Genomic DNA, 20,855 nt, shown 5'->3' on the forward strand with positions numbered 1-20,855 from the left:
AGCAGCTTTAGGCACTGATCCTATTACTCCAATACTTTATAAGCAGGCACTATATAATTACTCTTAAAATTCTGGTCCAAAGAGCTCTCGGTGTTGATATATCCTGAAATGCTGGAAGTAGATATAAAAAATGATGGAAATACATTAGAGAGTGCAGAGCATAATTTCACTTACAAATTTGCTGATGTTTTCTATCCTTAGATCCTCTAATTAGCAACTCATGACATCACCTGACTTAACCCATTTTGGCTGACATTTTCTGCACTCCTTGCCCCAGGCAGAAGTTGCTGTGGCTCTATTTCCCTTTGTAAATAGGAAGCCATAAAGGCCATTTAACTCACAAAAGTGGTAGGAACTAGTTCAATTAATATGGGTTAGGCACTTTGATATTGCAGTGTAGGTAAAAAAGTCCATGTGGGAGTGAAAAAATTTTGTTTTCAGAATGTGGTTTGAATCTATGTGAGGCCTGGGGCTGTGCACTGAACCAAATGCTGAAAAATCCTTAGGCAGCAAGCACCATCCATTCTGTGCATGACTGAGTCTGGAGTCTAGAGAAGAAATTAATATGTGATTATGTAATTACACTGTAGAATAATTAATATACACAAGGGAAGGATAACTTCAAACACAGGTAATCGTAATTCCATTTTTTTCCCCTCTAGTTAATTTTCTGGCTTTTATTTTCTTTCACTCTAGCTTTTCTCTGTGTGATATATGGTGTAAAGGAGAGAAGAAGTGCAAGACTATTAGCTGATTTTTTTCCCCTTTATGAAAAGTTAATGTGAAATCTGCAACAAAGAATGTGACTGCCCATGAGTTATTCTACAAGTTTGGCTTTGTTTGGTCTTTCAAGTAAAGAAAACTTCAGAGTCATTTAACAAAAAAAAAAAAAAATCTGAATCTTTCACCTTATCTGTCAGGCTTCTAACTCTGCTAAATATATGCTTGAACTTTGAAATTTCTGACACTGTGTGCAGTCATGAATTATTTCTAGTTCAACAGGAAGGACACGTCTCTGTTGCAAACACAGAGGCGTGAGGGGATTGCCTTACAACATTGCTCCACCTTAGCTTGGTTTCTGCAGAATTAAGACCTGTAGAAGGTAGGAATTAGTTGTGTTGAGATTGGACTAGAGGATAAACTTTTAGATTTATTATTAGTTCTATTATAAATGCAGATATTGGTGATTATGGCTGCTCTCATTTTCCTGGTCACCTTTTTCTCTTCTTACAGGAGTGGAAACAGGACTCCACTGAAGCTGTAATTTCAGCTTCCTGCCCTGTTTCTGAGCTAGCCCAGCTCAGACAAAGAACAATTTGTAGTTTACCTTTCATTAAAGAAATCAACGGAGCTCTTAGGAATCAACAGTAAATCTCTGATTGAATTCAGTTATGCAAGATGAGGTTCTGGATTGGAAAATTCAGCAGATGCCCACCAGAAAGTGAGGAAGGAATCAAACCACTTGGGCAGACAGCTCTGAGGGTTTTATTTCTATTCCTCTATAGTCAAAAGAAAGCACTATGGTAATTCATATTTCTGGCTGAGAAAACAGTTATTTACTAGCCCCAAAACTGTTGAAAGTAATAGAAGGTGTAATTTAAAATTTAGAATGGACTATTACAAGAAGAGCAAGAAATGGGCTTAACAATTTTGAAGGGATTTGCTTCCAAACAAGGAAAAGCTTTGATAAACCCAAAGAATATATTTTTTAAATTCCTGTTCTTTGTTCAGTAAATTCAGGAACATGTTTTTGACTCAAATTTAAGCCTTAACTATGTAGAATTCAAGGTATGTTACTCATCCACAAAGTTCAATTGTTGCCATATTGTTGTTTGATATTGCATCACAGTTTGAGCAGAGAAAACAAATCAGATTAACTTCTTTGTATATTTCCATGTTTTTCACATTGCAAATTGTATATGTCTGGCTACCTCTTTTTCTTAAAAGTCAGTCATTTCACAGCAGTGTGTTCTACTATTTATTCTGAGTAGGTTTTAATATTTGAGCTATTGGTTTTTACTGAACACAAAGGTTAGCTACAATGATCCTCCATCTTCTCATCCTCAATTTTGCATGATCTTCCTGAATTACAAACTAAAGAATTGCTGTAGCATGTCAGAAAGTGAAGCCATTCTGTAAGGATTAAGGTCAGGAAAGTATATGTGCTAGTGATATAAATGTTTATATTCTTAGTGTCTTTGTGCCTCATGATCCTCATCATTTGCCTCATTTGCTTCAGCAGAACTTTGCACTTGTGTTTTGCTGCAGACTATAAAGTCAAATTAAATACGGCCTGTGGGATCCTCAAACACAGAAATAATCATTGGGGAAATACAACTGAGAAGTCCTATGAAAAACTAGATAAATATTGAGGGAAGAAGTGTTGGGGAATCTGCCAAGGTGTTGTTGTGCTGTAAAATCAGCATTTTGCTATGCCAAGCCAAGCAATCAGCCAAAATTTCCTCTGAATGTAATGCAAGCTGCACACTTTACCCAAGCCTCCTTGAAGATTTTGTGCTCCCAAGAGCACAAAAATTAACATGGTCTTAAATTCAGGGTCATAACAAGATCTGAACCCAAGTAAGTGATATATTGTTTAGGAATTTATAAGGAAAGAGTGGAACAGAACAGGATTCAACTTTTATCTAGGCTATGAAAGTAAAAAAACTTGGGCAATTTCATTTACAGTGAAATACTTTCTTATCATGGACTTGTATGTAAAAACATCTGACCCGAAAAGAGACCAAGACTGTTCTCAGCCTACTTTAAAATTACTTCAAAATGTCTTATTGTCATTAAGTATTACAAATTACTGCAGGGAACCTAACATGATATGGCCACAGCCTGTGTTAGGACCACAGTCCACGTTATTCCCTGGTGCTGTTGTCCCAGATCCATAGTAAGTAATGCATCTCATTGAACACACTCCACTTTTCTGGGGGAACTTACAGTTCTAAATGTGGCAGCAAATGAGCATCAGACAAGTATTTAGTAGTTAGGAATAAAAATGTAATTCATGCAATAAAATGTCAGATTATTACTTCTTCATGTCACTAAGACTTTATTTAGAAAAGGTTTATTCCTGTTCTCAGCCATATGACTGGATTTGCAATTAAGATCTTTGTTTAATTTCTTTAAAACATCATTCCTGTTTATACATCATCTGCAATTCCTTTTTTAAGTGTAATTGCTTTAAATTCTCAGAGAATATTAATAGCTGCCTGAACTGATATGTTTTAATACTAAGCACAGTGATTTAAAGTACTGAAGAAAAAACTGAACAAAGCAAACTGCACACAATTCTAATCATGTTCTGGCAGCTGATTCTCTTCATTTCCTATCTGCACCACTTTCTTTGGTGTCTGAAATTCAGGGTTTGCAGTTTCATAAGGTGACACTGCTTGTTTTCAGAGGGATGATGTGAAAACTCACACAGGTCATTCCTGCCTTGAAAATCACCATTCCTTCGCCTTACCTGAGGGTGAAGATGCTTTCTGTCGACCTGTACTATTGGAAACTGGATTGTTTATTCCTGGTCACCTCTCATGCTCTTCCAGAGTGCTACCCTGACTGGGAAAGCTGTCACTGAGCTTGTACCTGTATCTGCAGACACCTCTATTTAATAGGAATTTCAGCAGTAATTCTTTTAATGACTGATGTTAAAGGACACCTCTGTTGTGCAGATACCCTAAAAGGGCAGTGGAAGGGTCTTTCCTCCTTCACTGAGAAGTCCACTTTTCTGTCTTCTTCACAGATAGATGGTGGAAATGACAGTCTTTAACTTCAGGAATGCTGCAGAAACTGATGACAACAATTTCTTATTACAGAGAAATCAAGAAATTGCATCCTGTCCAGGCTTTCCCTCACCTCTCCCATTTTCTTGCTGGATGAATGGCTGTCAGACAGGCAGGGATGAGCCTCCTCCATTCACTGTGCCTCACTGTCTCCAACTGCAGCATTTCTTACAGCACAGTTCCTGCTCTGTTTGGTGACACCCATACCACGATTTATTTATGTGGATATACTGGGATAATCTTCAGGGAATGAGTCTTGGTACAGGCAAAGATATATCATTGATGCTGCTTTAATAGCAGCATAATCCAACCAACATTTTCCACACCCGAGCTCCTGAAACTTCTGGAGTATGAGGAGTTTTGGCAGTGCTCTGTGTCATACCTCCCCTCAGTGCCTTGCAGTCAGTAAGCACAAAATTCTGGAGGTTTAGGTCTCATAGAGAGTCCTGATCTTTCTGGATTTACATTTTCCCTCCTTTTACTGTTCCACATGAAATATTGTTTGACGTTCTCATAAGAGAGTGTGTGTGTGTGTGTTACATATGAGTGAAATTATTTTAACAAGGCTGTTCTTCACATTTCTGCTGAAGTGTTCTGGCACCAGTAACACTTTACCATACAGTAAGAGATTTCAAAAAAACATTTTGCAAATTGGTTCCACCTGTTCAGCCATGAAGATCTTGCTAGTGTCTGAATGATCAGATGAAAAGACATTTCTATGTTTTCTACCTTAACCTGATTTCTTTAAACAGTAGTTCCACTTTTTTCTCTCTTCCAGAGAGCATCTTATGCTTACTGAGAAATGTCAGCATACCAAAAGAAAAGAGCTGTATGTAGACCAGCTCAAAAGAATGTGGACAGGTAGCAATAAAGTGAACACTTCTTGGCCACAGATTAGAGCAGCCTCAGTTACCCCTAAGGATGTGTAGCTCTCTGTGCCTGAATGAGACATTTCAGCAACCAAGGATCAGCACTGGAGTACTGCACCTGCTGCCTTTTCCATGAGGCAAATACAGGTTCTCAGATTCAAAAAAAGGCTGCCCTGAAATGGTTTTATCACACATTCAACATCTGTGAGTTTAGACAAAGGGTTCGTGCAATGGCCAAGTCACAGTCACAAGTTCTACTCTTTCTTTCAATATTTTTTTTTCCTTTAGAATTCCTTCTCTTGCAGTCTACAGCTACTTTCAGTTTCATATCTATCCTGTCAATGTCTCTTCACTTGTCATCTAAGTTCTTGTCCATGGCATTGCATTTTTATGCTTCCTGCTCGTTCACAAACATATTCCATACAGCCCCTGAGAGAGCTGTCTCTTCCACTTCCATCATGTCAACCCATTCCCTTCCTTTTTCCTTGAGTGATGCTTTTCTTCTGCATGGTCACTTTCTGATCCACTCTGCCTTCCTGGCTGTGCTTTTAGAATACAAATTCATTTCCTGGTAGCACTCTTCTTCTTCGTGTGGTCAAATATTTCCACGTCGTTCAGAGTTTTCCACGCTTGGGACCTGACTCAGTGATTCCCATCACACACCTACTGTCCAGCAGTCCCTCTAATTACGCCTCACCAGGAGCTGAGCTATGAAACCTGGGCTAATTAACAAAGTTTTGTAGGATGTGTCTGTGCAGGCAAAGTGGAGCTGCTCCAGTGAAACTTCCCAGGGTGGAGTCGCTGCCGCCTCCTCCGCACAAGAGCTCAGGCACAGAACTCCCTGTGGAGATTCTTCATCAGCCACACTGGGATGCATCAAGACTTTCCAGTTTTCCCTTTGATTGTTTTTGCCATGGAGATTGTGCCCAGGCCAGCTGTAAAGAGTTGTCTCAGGAAGAGAAAGAGCCTGGCTGTGACTGTTTGGAGTTTCATTCAGACTGATTTCCACTTGCTGCTCATGCCACGCGGGGTGTTCTCAGTCAGCAGTGCAAACACAGCACTGCCCTCCCCAGCACTGATAATCAAGATAGACACGAAAAGAGAGCTCTAAATCCTGAGCAGGTACAGCACCCCAGATATAAACCCTCCTCCCTTTTACACACTCCACTGCATGTCACTGAGCTGCTGCAGCCAGACTCACTGGATGAGTTACAAATGGGAATTAGCAATATTTGCATAAGCAGAGGCTCTGGAAAAGGGAAACAACTCAGAGGAAAACTCAGTTTTGCAAATCTGCTGATATATTGCATACAACTAGCATGTAACAATGATAACAGTTCTGAAAACCTGCAGCATCTTATGAAATATTCTAAATTTAGTGTAATCAGTTCTGTGGAATTCGTGCAGCTGATTTGAGGATTAGGATTGCAGAAGTCTGATTTCCCAATAGGAGTAACATTCTGTGTGTAAGAGAAAAATATATTTTAAACAAGAAATAACTTTTCCTATTATAATAACCATAATAATAAGGTTTGGGGTTTTCTGTATGATTTATCTGCACCAAAAATTTACCTCCAGTAGGATCATGTTTTAACTTCACATTAGACACCCTAAATAGATCTCAGCGTGACAGCAAATGAAAATGAAATGAAGTGTGGGGGGAAAAGGACAAATTAGAAAGTAGTCCAGTGGTTTTGAACATCATTCTGAATGAGGAAAAAAAAAAGGAACAACCAGCATTCTGTGTTTCTGATCATATTCATCAATATTCTTTGGGGTTCATGAGTTGTTATATCTTGAATCCTTTTGGTCTGGACAAAATCCCTGGGCAATTACAAGAAAAACTAAAATTCCCTCAGTAATTTAGGTATTTCTTCCTCTGTCTTCTTCTTTTTCTGCCTTCACTCCTGAATCACACTTTAATTTCTAATTTTTTTCTTACAGACTAGTGTAGGATTACTTGGCAAGTGTAGCAAGGAAACATTTCTGCAATTATCTTTCCTTCTGAGCAATGTAGTGCTAAAAGTGATGACCAAGGCATCATTTACATACAGGACAGCTGACCCAAGTGTTGCAAGTTGGGGAAAATAATTCATACATCAAAACAAACAGGCAAAATCATGACAAAGAAAAAAATCAGAGGAACAGAAAATATTATAAAACCATATAGGTTACCTAAACAATAAATATATCTTTGATATACCACTTCAAACCTGCTGTATTTTTTCCTTTACTTCACTGTTTTCTTTGTCTGTTTGGAAACTGTTCTGTAAATGGATATTATTGTTTTCTGAGTCCTTTCAGCCAGAGAACACATTGCAACCTTCAGTCCAGTTATTCTCTGGAATCTGTCTTACTTCAAGTGTTCTGCTTCAGCCAGTACAAATTCACAGGAAGTGAGAAGAAAATCAAAAACATGAACATTTTCATTCTCTCATGCCTCCTAGCTTCAGCTGGGCTTGTTCACAGAATTAATTTAGGAATTATTTAAGTGCATTTGAGGTCTTCAGAGAGAATTCACATTGGTTACAATCTCAGGAGCTGGAGACTGTTATTTTGGTGTTGCTTTTTTTTTTCATATAAGCTCAAGACTTCATTAGCAAAAGCTGTTTCTCCCTGTGCTGTCCACTTTGAACAATCCTGAGTCTCTCTGTGCCCTATCTGCAGCCTCTCCCCAAAGCTGTAATGCTGATACTCGTCCTTCCAATGACATTTTCCTCCTGGGGCAGCTCCCTCCTCATGAGAGTGGTCAGATCACTCAGCTTGGGACTTTCTTTTGAGAAGATGTCCTGTTTTCTGGGATGATTGCCCCACAGGGATCCACCCTTCATATGTGGCTTTTCATGTGACAGGGAGTGAAACCACTCTGTCCCTCCTCTCCCAGCTGAGCCCTGTGTGACACGCCACGGGTACCACAGGGATCATTTTCAGGCTAATTCCCAGCATTTTCTGGCCACACGAGCAGACAGAGCACCAAGGCACCTGGAAATGGAATTCAGACTGAAAAAATCAGGAAGATGAAGCCCTGGGACATGAGTTCATGCAGGGATACAATGCTTGTTTGCACCAGCATCTCAGTTATATCCTAGAACTGAGTACCTTCTATTTTGCCTTCCTTTTCTCCCTCTTCTCTGACCCACATACCCTCTAATTGTTTGTTAAGGGATCATCTTTTGCCACATGGCTTTGTCTTTGTTTCCCTTGCATGACCTCCAGAGGGATCTGTCAGATAGGGATTCTTATCTTCAGCCCATAATCTCTTTAAAATCTTTCCCAGCTCCCATTCAAAGGAACCTGATGGCTCTATTAGGTTAGTTGGCTTTGTTATTTTTACACGATTATTTATTAACTTCAGATGAGATTTTTAAAAACATCTTGAGGACAAAAAATTTATAAACCCTCACAAGAAATTACACACATATGCTGTTCTATGCAGGTCAAATTCTGCCCTATTAGATGTGTCTATAATAATAAGTTTTAAGTTCATATCAAAGACAAAGCCATGAACATCTCTGTATTTTAGAATTCAATTGTAATTCTGTAACTGCAAACTACTGTATCACTTTTATTCTAGATAAGGATCTTCAGAATTACCTGAATATGCATCTACAGCCAATTAAGAGTCAACTTCATTTGAGATCATTAATAATGATGATTTTTAGCTTTATAAGGACTTGGAAATCAGGTCAACATTTAAATATTGGAGGGGAGGCTGTCCCACATGACTGGATTCTAAAATGATATGCCCTATCTCTGAGATTCCTCTTATACCTCTGTTTTGCAAGATAGTGCTCTTTCTCAGGAATATTTATGTCTGTTTATATCTAATTATGTCTAAATTAGGCTAAAGCTGTAACAATCTCTGCCAACTGAGTCCCCTTGCAAAGGGGGGAGATTCCACTTCTGGCAGGCAGTCACTGGAGTGCTTTAGCCTGCCTGGACACAACTGCACAGGCAGAGAAGGGTTCATCCTTGTGGCTGCACTAGGTTTGGAAAGATGAGCCAAGAAAAACAATAAAAATCAAATGTGGATGTTAGTTGATGCTCCCATTGTGACTGTGAAGTTCAACAAGTCCAAATATTCCACAATTTATAAACTGAATTTTAGGTTGATCAGCAGACCCAATTGTGGCAAAATATCATAATCCAGGGAAGACTGCCAAATGCTGTTTGGACACAGACCACAGTCCTTGCAATTGTTCTGACATTTTTTTGTTCAATGAGAGCTGACATGCAGTTATTAAAACCAATCAAACATTTCCCAGGCAACAAGCAGAACAGGGGCATCATTCCTTTTTGACACCAGAGGATAATCAAACACAGTCCTAGAGAACTCTGTGCCTCTCTCAGACTGTGCTGAAATATGTGTTTTCTTTGTTGTGCCATTTTTTAGAACATTTTCACAGGGCACAGATTTGTGTCAGTGGACATGGGTACCACAGAACCTGTGACTCCTGGTGGGCATCTTTTGAAGAAAGGTTTCCAAATGGAACTTCCCACTCCAGAGAGCTATACAGGGAAACAGAGCCCAGGAATTAATTAATTTTCTCACTAGAATTGTGAAGCAATGACAGCAACAACACACTGCCACACCACAGTGATGATACACCTGCATATGAAAAGATGCAGCATATTCAGCTTTATTGGGCTCTTCACCTTTCATTTTTTTAAGAGAGGGTGAAAAAAATGAGAGGTTTGGAGTAGTTTATTCCAGTAAAGCAACTCTCTGTTGCATCAAACCATATTAATGAAAGTTTAAAAACCCTTACATCACCTCAATAAATAAGCAAATTGTGTGTATGTAATGGTACAGTAATAAAAACGCTAATTATTTAATATTGGAAAAGAATAGATCTGCTCGCAGTAGCCCCATGTTAATTAGTGGGCTTTTTTTCCTCAAGCAGTTTTATTTTAATGAATAACACTCTGCTGTTTCAACAGAGAAGGCTTCCTTTTTTGGATTTCATAACTCTCCAGGGCACACTAGACAGTGAATCAGTGATGCCCAACGTGCAAACACTGAGAAAGCAAGAGGCTCATTCAAGTTATTTTGGTATCTTCTCTTTGATTTACGTGGAGTAATTTCAGCCATATGTCCTATAGGAAGAGCTCAAAACTTTTCTACACATTGCCTGCTAAATTAGACCTGCTCTGGGAAAACATCTATGTCATGCTCAGTGTTACAGTGCAATATTAATTTGGTTTGGGAAACTATATAAGAGATTTTATGACTAAGAATGTCTGAAGAAAAGAAAGGGAAGTCATTATGGCCTTTGGTATATATTCTCTAAGGCTTTTGTTACATATTAGTAAAGCTGGATAATACCAGAGTTATGAAGATATTTTTGCCAACCTTCTGGGTAAACTAAAGATAAAAAAAAAAAAATTCCTATATTACACTCCTGCTATTGAAGTTGTTGTTATTTCCCTTCCAGTAATCCAAGCAATGGGGTAATGGTAATATAAACACAGCCTCTGGATTCCTGCACACTTCTGGGAAACTCTCTCCTAAGTTGCAAGAAATATTAAAAGGTATTATCTCCACTTATATCATGGATTGCACACTAACATTTTTCTGATCCGTCCCCCAAAAACCTAGAGCCACAAGCCACCTGTATTTATTGTTAGCAATGGGTGTTGTATACAGCTGGGGTTTTTTTAAAATTTTGCATTCAGTCTTTGCTTTCTTTTCTCTGAGATGGTGAAGAACAGTTGGGAACTGTTTTCTTCTATAATTATCTGTTTGATTTGGAAAGCAGGGGGCCAGAGAGGGGAGATGCTGGCTGAAACAGAAGAACATAGAAGAATGAGATTAACATCTTTAAACAGAGGTATGGCATAAGTCTCCCAATGACAAATCAAATCTCCTTGTGTCACTGTAGTCCTGTGACCTTGAAAGACAAACTATAGTAGGTGATTTTTTTTTTTCTATTGGGTGGAGTATGCCCCATTGTGTGATCTGAATAAAACAGTTTTTCAAAAATGTGAGGTTACAGCATTGTTCTCAAGTGATAAATTGTAGTGTCAATTATAATTTACTCATAAAAAGAAAAGATAACATAATTTCAAGAGGATATTACAGGGAAATCTTCCATAGCAATCAAGGAAAACACACATATTGTGAGTGACTGCTGGTGGTATTATTATTATTAAAGTTATTATGGTTATTATTAAGATTGCCAGGCACTATCTATTCTAATACCAGGTTTTTAATCTGACAGCCTTTTACTAAAAGTGCTAAAATTTGCCATGCCAGATAGAGATGTCCCTCACTCTAAAGGGCAAGCACAGCCTGAGCTACATGACCCAACTCTATCAATGAATAAGGATAATGACAAATATTTTTTCCCAGTCGTGCTGACTGGAAAATTGAAATGCACTGGTGTGAGGGCTTGTGAAGGGTGGCTCTGCCACAAGGGAAGAGCTGTGGGATGAGGGGGCTGAAAAGTGGTGCAAGGAAAGGAGCTGCAGGGAGTTCTCTGGACCTGAGGCAGCACAGGATTCCAAAGAACCTTTAGCAGGAAGAGGAGGGAAGGAATAAAGCAGAGAATAAGGAAGGAGAGGCTCCAGCAAGCCCTAAGAGTCTCTGTGGCTGTGGAGAGCATGGAAATGAGGGAGAAACCAGCTGGACACGAAGCTGGGGGCAATGGTCTGAAGCTTGGCTGGGCAAGGGGCCAAGAGGAAGAGCAGGGAAAGAGCTGAGCCCTCCCATTTTCCTGCCCTCAGCAGAGGAAAACTTGAGACAAAGCGAGCCATTCTTCTGCACAGCAGCTCTGTGGAAAGTGCTGGAGTGCATTGCTCCTCGTTGACTGCCATATCAGTCCTCAGATAAATAGAATTCCTTTTTACAGTTTATTTAAATTGAGAAAAGAAAAAAAAAAGAGAGAGAGGGGAGAGGGTGAAATTCAGAGTTTCATTCCCATCCTTGACACTCTGGTAGTGTTTCTCAATCACATGGTATGGTCCTTTGTGTTCTTATTTTTTAATTCAGCTCTCATAAATACCATGGCATCCCCAGTTCTAAAACTGTGCTTCTTGTCAGTAAAGAAAGCTAACTTCCTTCCAAAGGAGTCTGACAAACTCCATACACGAATAGAAGCAGAAATTAAGAAATTAAAGTATAAAAATGATGGAAAGCAGGTTGCCTAATAAGAGAGTTAGAGAGGTTGGAGACAGGGAGGGTCAGACAAGGACACAGAGTGGCTCAGAAGAGCAGAGAAATCACAAAGTTGAAAGGCCAGAGCATCAAAGGGAAAGGCAGGCAAGAGAATAACCAGTTCTGTGCATGAGTCATCAGAAATGGCATTTGACAGCCCGTGGTCAGCATGGCCAGAAGGTGTATCAGTATAAAAAGGACATCACTGGGCTACTTTCTAAATCTGGTAACAAGAAAATATAAACATTTCTTTGTGTCTCATTAAAAGCAATGGTAGTAAAGAAAGATTAATTATATGAAAGGAAGAGATTTACTAAGGTGGTGAGGGGGGTTGGTTCTGGCTGGCTGCCAGATGCCCACCAAAACCACTCCATCACTGCCCTCCTCAGGGAGAAAAAACACCATGAAAGGTCCATGAGTGGAGATAAGGGCAGGGAGAGACCACTCACCATATTAAAGTGATGGCCAGACTCAGCTTGTGGTAATCAGCTTAATTAATTACCAACCAAATCACAGTGGGATAACGAGAAACAAGAAATAAATCTTAAAACACCTTCCTCCCACCATTCCTTCCTTAACTTCACTCATTATTTCTTCAATTCCTGTCTCCCAGTGCTGCAGGGGGACAGGAATAGGGGCCAGCTCATCACACATTGCCTCTGCTTCCAAAGCAAAGGATAGGCTGCAGCCTTTGCAATGGATATCTGAATTGTAATCCACATTTTCAGGCCAGTCATGGGAGTATTTGTGGCATTTCACTTGCCTAGATATTTTTAGATGAAACTATTTTCACAATGGGAATGTAAACGATTCACACAAAAGCCTCTGAATGGTTCCTTTAGAAACATTTTAGCCTATTGAACAGGAGTGTACCTTTTTCAAAAGTGAAATTTTAGCACAATGGCTTTCAGCAGCTGCTCTCCAGCCTCTTTGGACAAACTCTGCCTGCAGTACTTCATGCCTCATTTCTCCTAACTTGGCATTCTCGATATTTGCTGAATAATTGGTGAAAACATATCGTCGTTAAAAATGTTTACTGCTGTGTTCTAATGGGAATAGCAATAAAAGGGGAAGGGCAAAAAATATGTCATATTACACAAAAAGTAGCACAACTGCACCCTTCAGAGAGGCCTTGCAACAAACTATGAAATTCGTGCTGTTCAGGAACTATTTGGCTCCTTTCAGATATTTTTACTGCTTCTTTCTTTTTTTCCATGTGGTGGATGTTTGCATGAAAACAAGAGGTCAAGTTCTGCTCTCAAATCAGCATAAATTTGAAATTCAACAGTTACAGTAAACAAATAGCAGTGTAAGCAAAAGAAATCCCACACTGGCTTTCTGAGTGTGTTTTATGGCCAATGACCTAGATGTTGGAATGAATTTTTACCCAAACTGCATTGCACTCAGACCTCTGGAATTACTGTGCTTCAGCCTGACTTTGAATGGAAAAGATCCTGATTTTTGTCTTTTCCTTTCCTTTTTTCCTCTTCTTTTTTGGGTTTTTTTTTTTTTTTCCACTTAAGTTCTAGAGGGCACCTCATTGCTCAGTTGATGAACAGTGAGTGTTTTGCCTGGAAGTGCAGAAAATGTGTTCTGGTGCCTCTTTTTGCCCAGAATTTCTCTCTGACAGCAGATAAGCCAGCTCATCTACTTGTCTGCATTAGTTTCCTCTAATAAATGGTGATAATGATGCAGAGTGACCCCAACAAAAGTTTTGGGGGACATTTAGTGGCAAATGAAAAGTGCTTTATTTGGAAGAGGCTGCTTAACTCCAGCAACAGCCAAATAGTTGCAGTCCTGTTGTTGTCCAAAGCATCAGAGTAAACAATAGGAGTTGGAACAATGTGCTGTTCCCAGAGTGAGACTTTAAAGAACGAGTTATGAGATGATGACGTTGTTGCTATGGTTACAGATCCATTTAAAGAAGCAAAAGCCTAAATACTATTACAAAAATTAAGTCAATACTAAGCAGCAGTTTAAGACACAGGTGTGTAGGAGTCAGTGGTGTTTTTTTTGTGATTTTAATCACTCTTAATATTTGTGAAAGTGGCGGGATGGAAGAGCTGTCCAAAAAAAAAAGGGTGTGATGCCTGGTCAGTGCTTGGAAGGTAGATCTCTGATGCTCGTAGTATCTTTTCAGAGCCCCAGTACTCCAAATCTCTCCTCTCCTCTCCTCCTGAACTGATATGCAATCAATACCACAGGAAGGGAAGAGACTAAAATGTCCTTCCATAAGAATTGTTATATTAAACCCAGGATCTTACACAGAGGGTGACAAAAAGCTTACAACTTACCCATGAGGATAAGAAGCTCTGCAAGCTCGTATAGCCATGGAAACTGTGTTGTGGGTGATATTTCATTTTCTATTCCACCATGGAAGCACTTCCAGCCCTGAGTCCATAGCAAGAGCAGGTGGCATCTGTCCTGAGGGTCCCTGTGCTGCTGAACAAGCGAGCTGCCCAGCCTGGGTGCTGGGGATTCCCAGTGCAGCCATCCCAGGGCTTCCCAGGCTGCCTGCTGATGGAACACACTCGTTTTACTCCAGGAGGAAGCCAAGGGACAGCTGGCAAACTGATTTGCTGCAGGGTTCACTCCAGGCAGAAAACATGAAATAGGTGGTGCCAAAAAGGGCTCCTTTAGCCTGGGACAGGCTCCTGACACGATGCCAGCAGGCCCTGTGCCACACAGACAAGCACATACCCCGAGGACAAGGCTGCAGGGCAAGCAGTGCTGCTTTTGGCATCCTGCTCCAGGAGGAGCAGGACAGATTTCACCTCTTCCTTTCAGATTATCTCACTTGGAAAACATAAAGTATTCCAGTTATGTCTCAGAGCCAGGAATTGCTACCTGGCACAGATGAGTTTGGTAATGCAGATGCAGGAAATTTCAGGAAAATACAAAACTATTGATGATTAGCAAACATTGAAAGTTTCATTTGAGTGTTCACTTTCTACAGTCATAGGAGGGGCATGCTGTTTATAAAGAATACGTTCAAAGGCATGACAGGTGGTTGTCTGTCAGAAACTTGCATGTTCTCTAAGAGTTTGTACCTAAAAGACTTCAGCTTTGGGAGATACTCAGCATATGGTAGTTAAGGAAAAGCTCTTTTTAAAATTGTACTGCCACTATATCTAAATATAATCCCAGAGAGAGAGAGAAATATCGAAATCCAGGACTGTAATTATGCTTACCAACCTACTTCATTTATCAAAGCACATTAGAAAATGAGCAGAGAATTTAGCTCAGGGAACCTGTACCACTTTCAATTATCAGCCCTCTAAATTACACGAGCAGTGAAATGCAATGAGATCAAAGACTCTGAACCACTTGATTTCCTTACACATGAGTGAGTGGCTACTGAGCACTCTGATTACTCCCCAGTGCTGAATAACCAGGGCAAGTATTGAACCCCATTCATGTGGCACCACTGACAAAGGCAGAGAAATGAACCAGGGGATGCTCTGGAGGTTTGTTCAGCAACACAAGGCTGGTGTATAGATAAGCAAATGTCTCATGAATGTGCTAATGAGTTTGCCTTCTAACCCCATCAGCTAAAAATGCTGGGGCTAATTTATTTTTCTTTGTCTCTTTAGAATATGTATCATCTCTATAAATTGATATGCAGTCTCCTGAGTGTATTAAGAACAATTTCTAATTTCAGATCTATTCAAGGCATCCTCCAAAATTTGGATTATACCACTATCAGCAGCCTGATATTATTTCAGGACATATTTGTTACAGACTAATCAACTCCACGCATACATCATCTTTCTGAACAGAGAGGGTAGATGATTTGACAATATTTAGGAAATTAATTTCATAGAAATCTTAAAAGAAATGACAGAAAATGCTGTCTTGAGCTATGAGTGGGATCCAAGCCTATTAGCCTTCCTGTTTTCTTCCAATAGGTTTTACTCAGGTGCTGTACAATTCTGCTTTTTTATATGCTCCTGAATAAATTCTGTATGTGTAGAGGGAAAGGAGGCTGGGAGAAGGGAAGGATAAAATAATAAAAAAAAAAAGTGTGAAGGTTTTATGTCTCCTGACCCTCTGAAGGGTTTTGACACATAGCTCACACACTAAATAACCTGTAAATATTTCCTGCAATAATGGTCAATTACTGCTGTAAATATTTCCTGCTTCTTGCTGTGCAAGGATGGGCTGTGCATCACTGACTTGGCTGCTGGGGTTTCAGCTGGTACCAACCCTCCTCCTCCTCCTCCTCCTCAGGACAATAACTGAGAAATCCCAAGTCCACCTTTGGCTTGTCACAACTGTGCATCATTCCTCATTCAGGCTGGACTGTAAATTTACACACCAGCCTTGTGTTTTCACCTCAGACTTTAACCCTTTCTTTTTGCCCATAAAGATGAAGGTTTTGCTGGTCACACAGCCAACCTGTGTGAAAATCTGTGTGTGCCAAACCAAGTTTTTTGCTAAAGAGAATGTTAAGGCAAAGAGCAGAGGAGAAGAGGCAGTTCAACTTAATTAATGTCAGAGTTTGTATAATCCACTGAATGTGTAAAGGACTATATAATTGCTAGTTGTTATTACTAGTCTTGACTGAGTAATTCATGTTGAATTATGTGTTTGCCAAATGTCAGCTCTCTGTTTGTGAACTGTCATTGAAAGAGCACGATTATTTTTTTTCCCAGGATTTGTACAAAAGTCCTCTCAGAGTAGCTTCTGTCAGTAATTCTTAGCCTGCTGCTTATTCATGAGCAATTAATCATAAGTGTCTGATAGCTGCAATCTGAGCTGTTTTGACTGCCCAGTTAGGTACTGGATCTGCTTCCTTTCAGACATTTGATGACTGTAACTTTGAACTCTGTAGTGTGGATACTCACCCAAGACAGAATTACATTTGTGTTCCATGAATACACATGGCTGATGTGTGCCTTAGTGTGAAATGCAGCCCTGTTTTAACATTCATGTTGTGGTACTGACTAGAAGTCAATCAAATTGAGAATACATTATTTTGAAAGTGATACAAATATTGAATAAATTATAGTCCCTGTTCCAAATTATTTATTGTCTAGACAAAACAACTGATCTCTCTAGCATTCTTGACTGTAGGAGAATAAATCGAGTGCCAGTAAGGTGATCTGAAATTGGAAATGGAAATTAAATGTTTTCACAAGAAAGCCTCCAGGCCTATTTATCAAATAGCTGCAGATTGCTGTATTGCAGAAAAATGTCTGTGCACATGACATAAACCCCAACCCCTTATGTTAGGTGGACAAAAACACATGGAAATGCATTGAACATTTTCTGAAGGGAAGGGAAATTAAGATGCAAATCTGAAATACCGAAGGGATGGGCACTAATTTCTAGAGCATTTCCCTAATCCCATCTCAATGCTGCTCCATGCTGAATGCACCCAGTGTTTTATCCACTGCTGTTGTCTGCAAAGCAAAAGTAGTTTAAAACTGTGTACACTCTAATTTTTAAAATTATTTAATCTCTGGAGGTCCTAAAATTTCAAAAGTAATGCTTCTGTGAAGATTATATTTTTTTATTAAACTAAGATGTTTCTTTTCAAGAAAAATAAAATAATTTAACAGTTTGCTTCTTGCTGGTGCCTAAGCAACTAACAGACAAGGATATTATGAGAAACCTGAAAGAGCTGGATGCACTAGAGTCCCTTCACTCTGGTTAAGCTACAGTTGGTGTAATTTTTAAAAAAAAACATAAATTCTCTGCAGAAAAAAAGGGAAGAAAAATAACAAAAATAAAGTGAGGGTTAAAATCTCTCAGTCAATGTATTACAGCATGTTTGTGGAACAGAACAGTCCCATCAGTCTTAGTGTCATTGAGATTGTTTCCACCTAATGTTTTCCAAAACAATGCACATTCTTCATTATGTTCTTAATGAATTACTCTCTTTGAATAATTTCATTTTTCTCTTTCTTGAACTTGAAGTAACAGAACATTTTGGAAAATTGGTGTGCTTACCTATGTCAGACAAGGATACCTTCTGCTCATGTAGAAGATTCCAGGGAAGGTGGAGAGAATATCCTGGTTGAAGTTATCCCTGAAATTACCATGCATCATCTTTAGTAAGAGTACAAGTACTCTTTCAGTGCAGTTCTTTGTAAAAAAGAGAAGGCAGAAAATTCTTACTGTATATGATGATGAAAAAAAACAGGTTTTAGTAGGAACAAGGAAAAAGTTACTGCTTTAATTCTACTGAGAAAGATTAATTGCAAGAGCAGTGATTTGCTGGAAGAAGTGGAAGGACTTTGTGTGGTGGCAGAACTTTCAGATTATGGGGGAACTCCACATTTCTGAGTAAATTTTACTCATATGTAGTGGAATTTAAAGATTTCTGGGGTATTTGTGAACCTGAAAAAGAGACAGACAGGATTGATACAAATTTCAGTTTCAGCCTAATCTTGTACTCTTGGAAATAAGTGGCAAAACACCTCCTGACTTCAGTGGAAATAAAACCACAAACCATTGAACACACGTATTGATCCATATTCTACCCTGCTGGATAGCTCTTTTATTCCTTTGTGAATAAGCACGTAGAGAAGGAATTTGTGAGCATTATGCCATCTTCTTACAAAAATGAATGGATTTTTCATTTTAAAAATCCATTTGTCTTTAAGTATCTGAAGTTTCAAGAAAGTGAAATAACATAAAGCGCCGAACTAAAAGAGTTCACGGCCTTATTCTGTCATGATTTATATCCAGTGCATATTATTTGACTTTGCTGGGGTTGCCCAGACATATGTTAGGATAATTATAGGGGAAAGAATCTAATTGTACTGTACAGTGCTGGTTTAAGCTGACAGATAACAGGTTGTTATGTATAAAACATGTGCGTACATAGAGTAACAACATGTTAAATATCTCATTACACCCTGATAGATAGATAGTGTTGGGAGGATGTAAATTAGAGCACCAATTATTCTCTTGCAGTGGTAATGAAGCATTGGAGTCTTTATTCACATGCATCTCTATTTGTGCAGCTCACAGTGACTCTCCTCAGGGAAGAGCATTGAATGGTTTGATGTTGACCTCCAAGCTATTGCTCCCACTTTCAGAATTTTGTGTGTGAAAGATGCATCTGTGTGAGAGGGAGGGCTCTGGTGACAGGGAAGGGAAAACAGAACAGAGCAGAGTAAGCAGAAAATTTCAGAGTGAAGGATAACCAGGGGAGAGGGGACTTGAGGTGAAGGAAAACAAGCTATGGGACTTGACATAAAGAGCAGTGGCTGAGACAGGAGAAATGCTGTAGAGAGCCAGGGAGTTGTCATCATGTGCAACATCAGTCTCAAACACTGATGCATTGCTCTCTTTAAAAAGGTTTCTTTATGCATCTGCATTCCACAGTTGTTTGTCAGTCCAACAAATACACAAACAAAGATGAAATGTCAGCAAATGTACCGAGCTCTCCTTGTGGATGCTGTGCATTCCCAGAGTTCCAATCCAGCCTGCCAGCTCCTCATGTGGAAGATGGAGCTTCTTTCTGGTGGTGCAGGAGCAGACACAGCCAGGAGCACAGAAGGGCTTGCACTATGGCAAAAACCATGTCCAGGCTGCACACAAGGACCAGATTCACTCATTCTAAATTTTCCTTTGCAAGTTGGCTGGTTGTCCCCAGATTTTAATGCTTTTCTTTTCCCTGTTATCCAAAGAACTAATTAATCATGCCAAGCAATCCCCCCTCCTGTTGTAATAAACAGCTCAGACAACATTTTGGTGCAGCAGAAAATAATTTGCACTCTCAGAGACGTCAGGAGACACAAAGCAGCAAAGCTGGAATGCCACGTCCATTCTCAGATCCCCAGGAGAAGAACACCAGTGACAAAGTGACACAGGCTCAGTGGAAAGCCACAAAGGATCAGGGCTGGAGACCCTTCCTTGCAGGAAGAGGCTGAGAGCTTGGAGAAGAGGTGGATCCAGGGGTTGGATGGATCCAGGGGTTCCTCAGCACCCACCCAGCCCTGCAGGGAAGAAAGTACCAGAAAAATGAAATCACAGTAGTGTGAGTAAAAGAGACAACAGGATTAAACTGAAACATGAAAAGATCAGACTGGCCACAAGGAAAGTCTTTACTCCATGAGGACAGGAAGCAGACCAACTTTCTAGTTACACAGAGAATTCATATCTAGATTATTTTGAGCTGAACAAGTTCAGGGACCTAGAAATGACTTGTGCAGTGGCCTTGTTCTCTGAACAAGAGGAGAAACTGGGGAGAGTGTGAGGTGCTCTGGAATGGGGTTTCTGCATTAATTATTTCCATTTCAGACAGATTTTTTTGTATCTCCTCTGAATCCAGTCCCCTTGCAGCTTATGGAACACAAGGAATCTGGCAGCTCTCTACTTTGCCATAATCCTGTTCAGGAAGTGCAAAATTTTCAAGCCCAGTTTCAACATATGCAGAGGATCTTTCTGAGGGATGAAAGTCTGATTTGCTATTGTGGAACTCACCATCGTATAGAACCAGGGGCAGGAGATGATTCTCAGATATGAGGTGAATTCTGACATTGATAAGGAAGCCAACACCTTGAAAGTCTCTGTAGGATATGCTGAGAATTTCAATGAAATTGAGGAAATAACTGGGGTTTCAGGGAAAGTAGGACACTCAGATTCCTGCGTCCCTTTTTCAATTCTTTTGAAAGTGTGCCCTGGAGAGTATGTCAATCAAGTGTTTGAGAGGTGAGCACTGGGAAAGAAGAAATGCATCCTGGATGTATCTTCTTTAAATAACATTTTAAACCCCAAAATATTCAATATTTAAAATAACTCCAGCAATATTTAGGAATTACACCATGAAATTGCAATAATGCCATTTTACACCAATTTGTGTCTCAGGGTGTTTGTGTGACATTCAAAGAAGGAAGGTTGTAATAAACAGTGAGGTACAACAGAGTATAAATTATAGATACAATGCAGGTTTGCTCCCTTAAACTTGTGGGGGTTTATATTCTTTTTCTTCATTTTATCTATAATTATCAGATGAGAGACTTCAAAGAGATCAGTGTATTACAGTGGATTTCTCTGCTCTTCTTTGGTTATTAAAAGACA

This window comes from Prinia subflava, chromosome 4 (genome assembly GCF_021018805.1).
Source record: "Prinia subflava isolate CZ2003 ecotype Zambia chromosome 4, Cam_Psub_1.2, whole genome shotgun sequence".
NCBI classification, from domain to species: domain Eukaryota; kingdom Metazoa; phylum Chordata; class Aves; order Passeriformes; family Cisticolidae; genus Prinia; species Prinia subflava.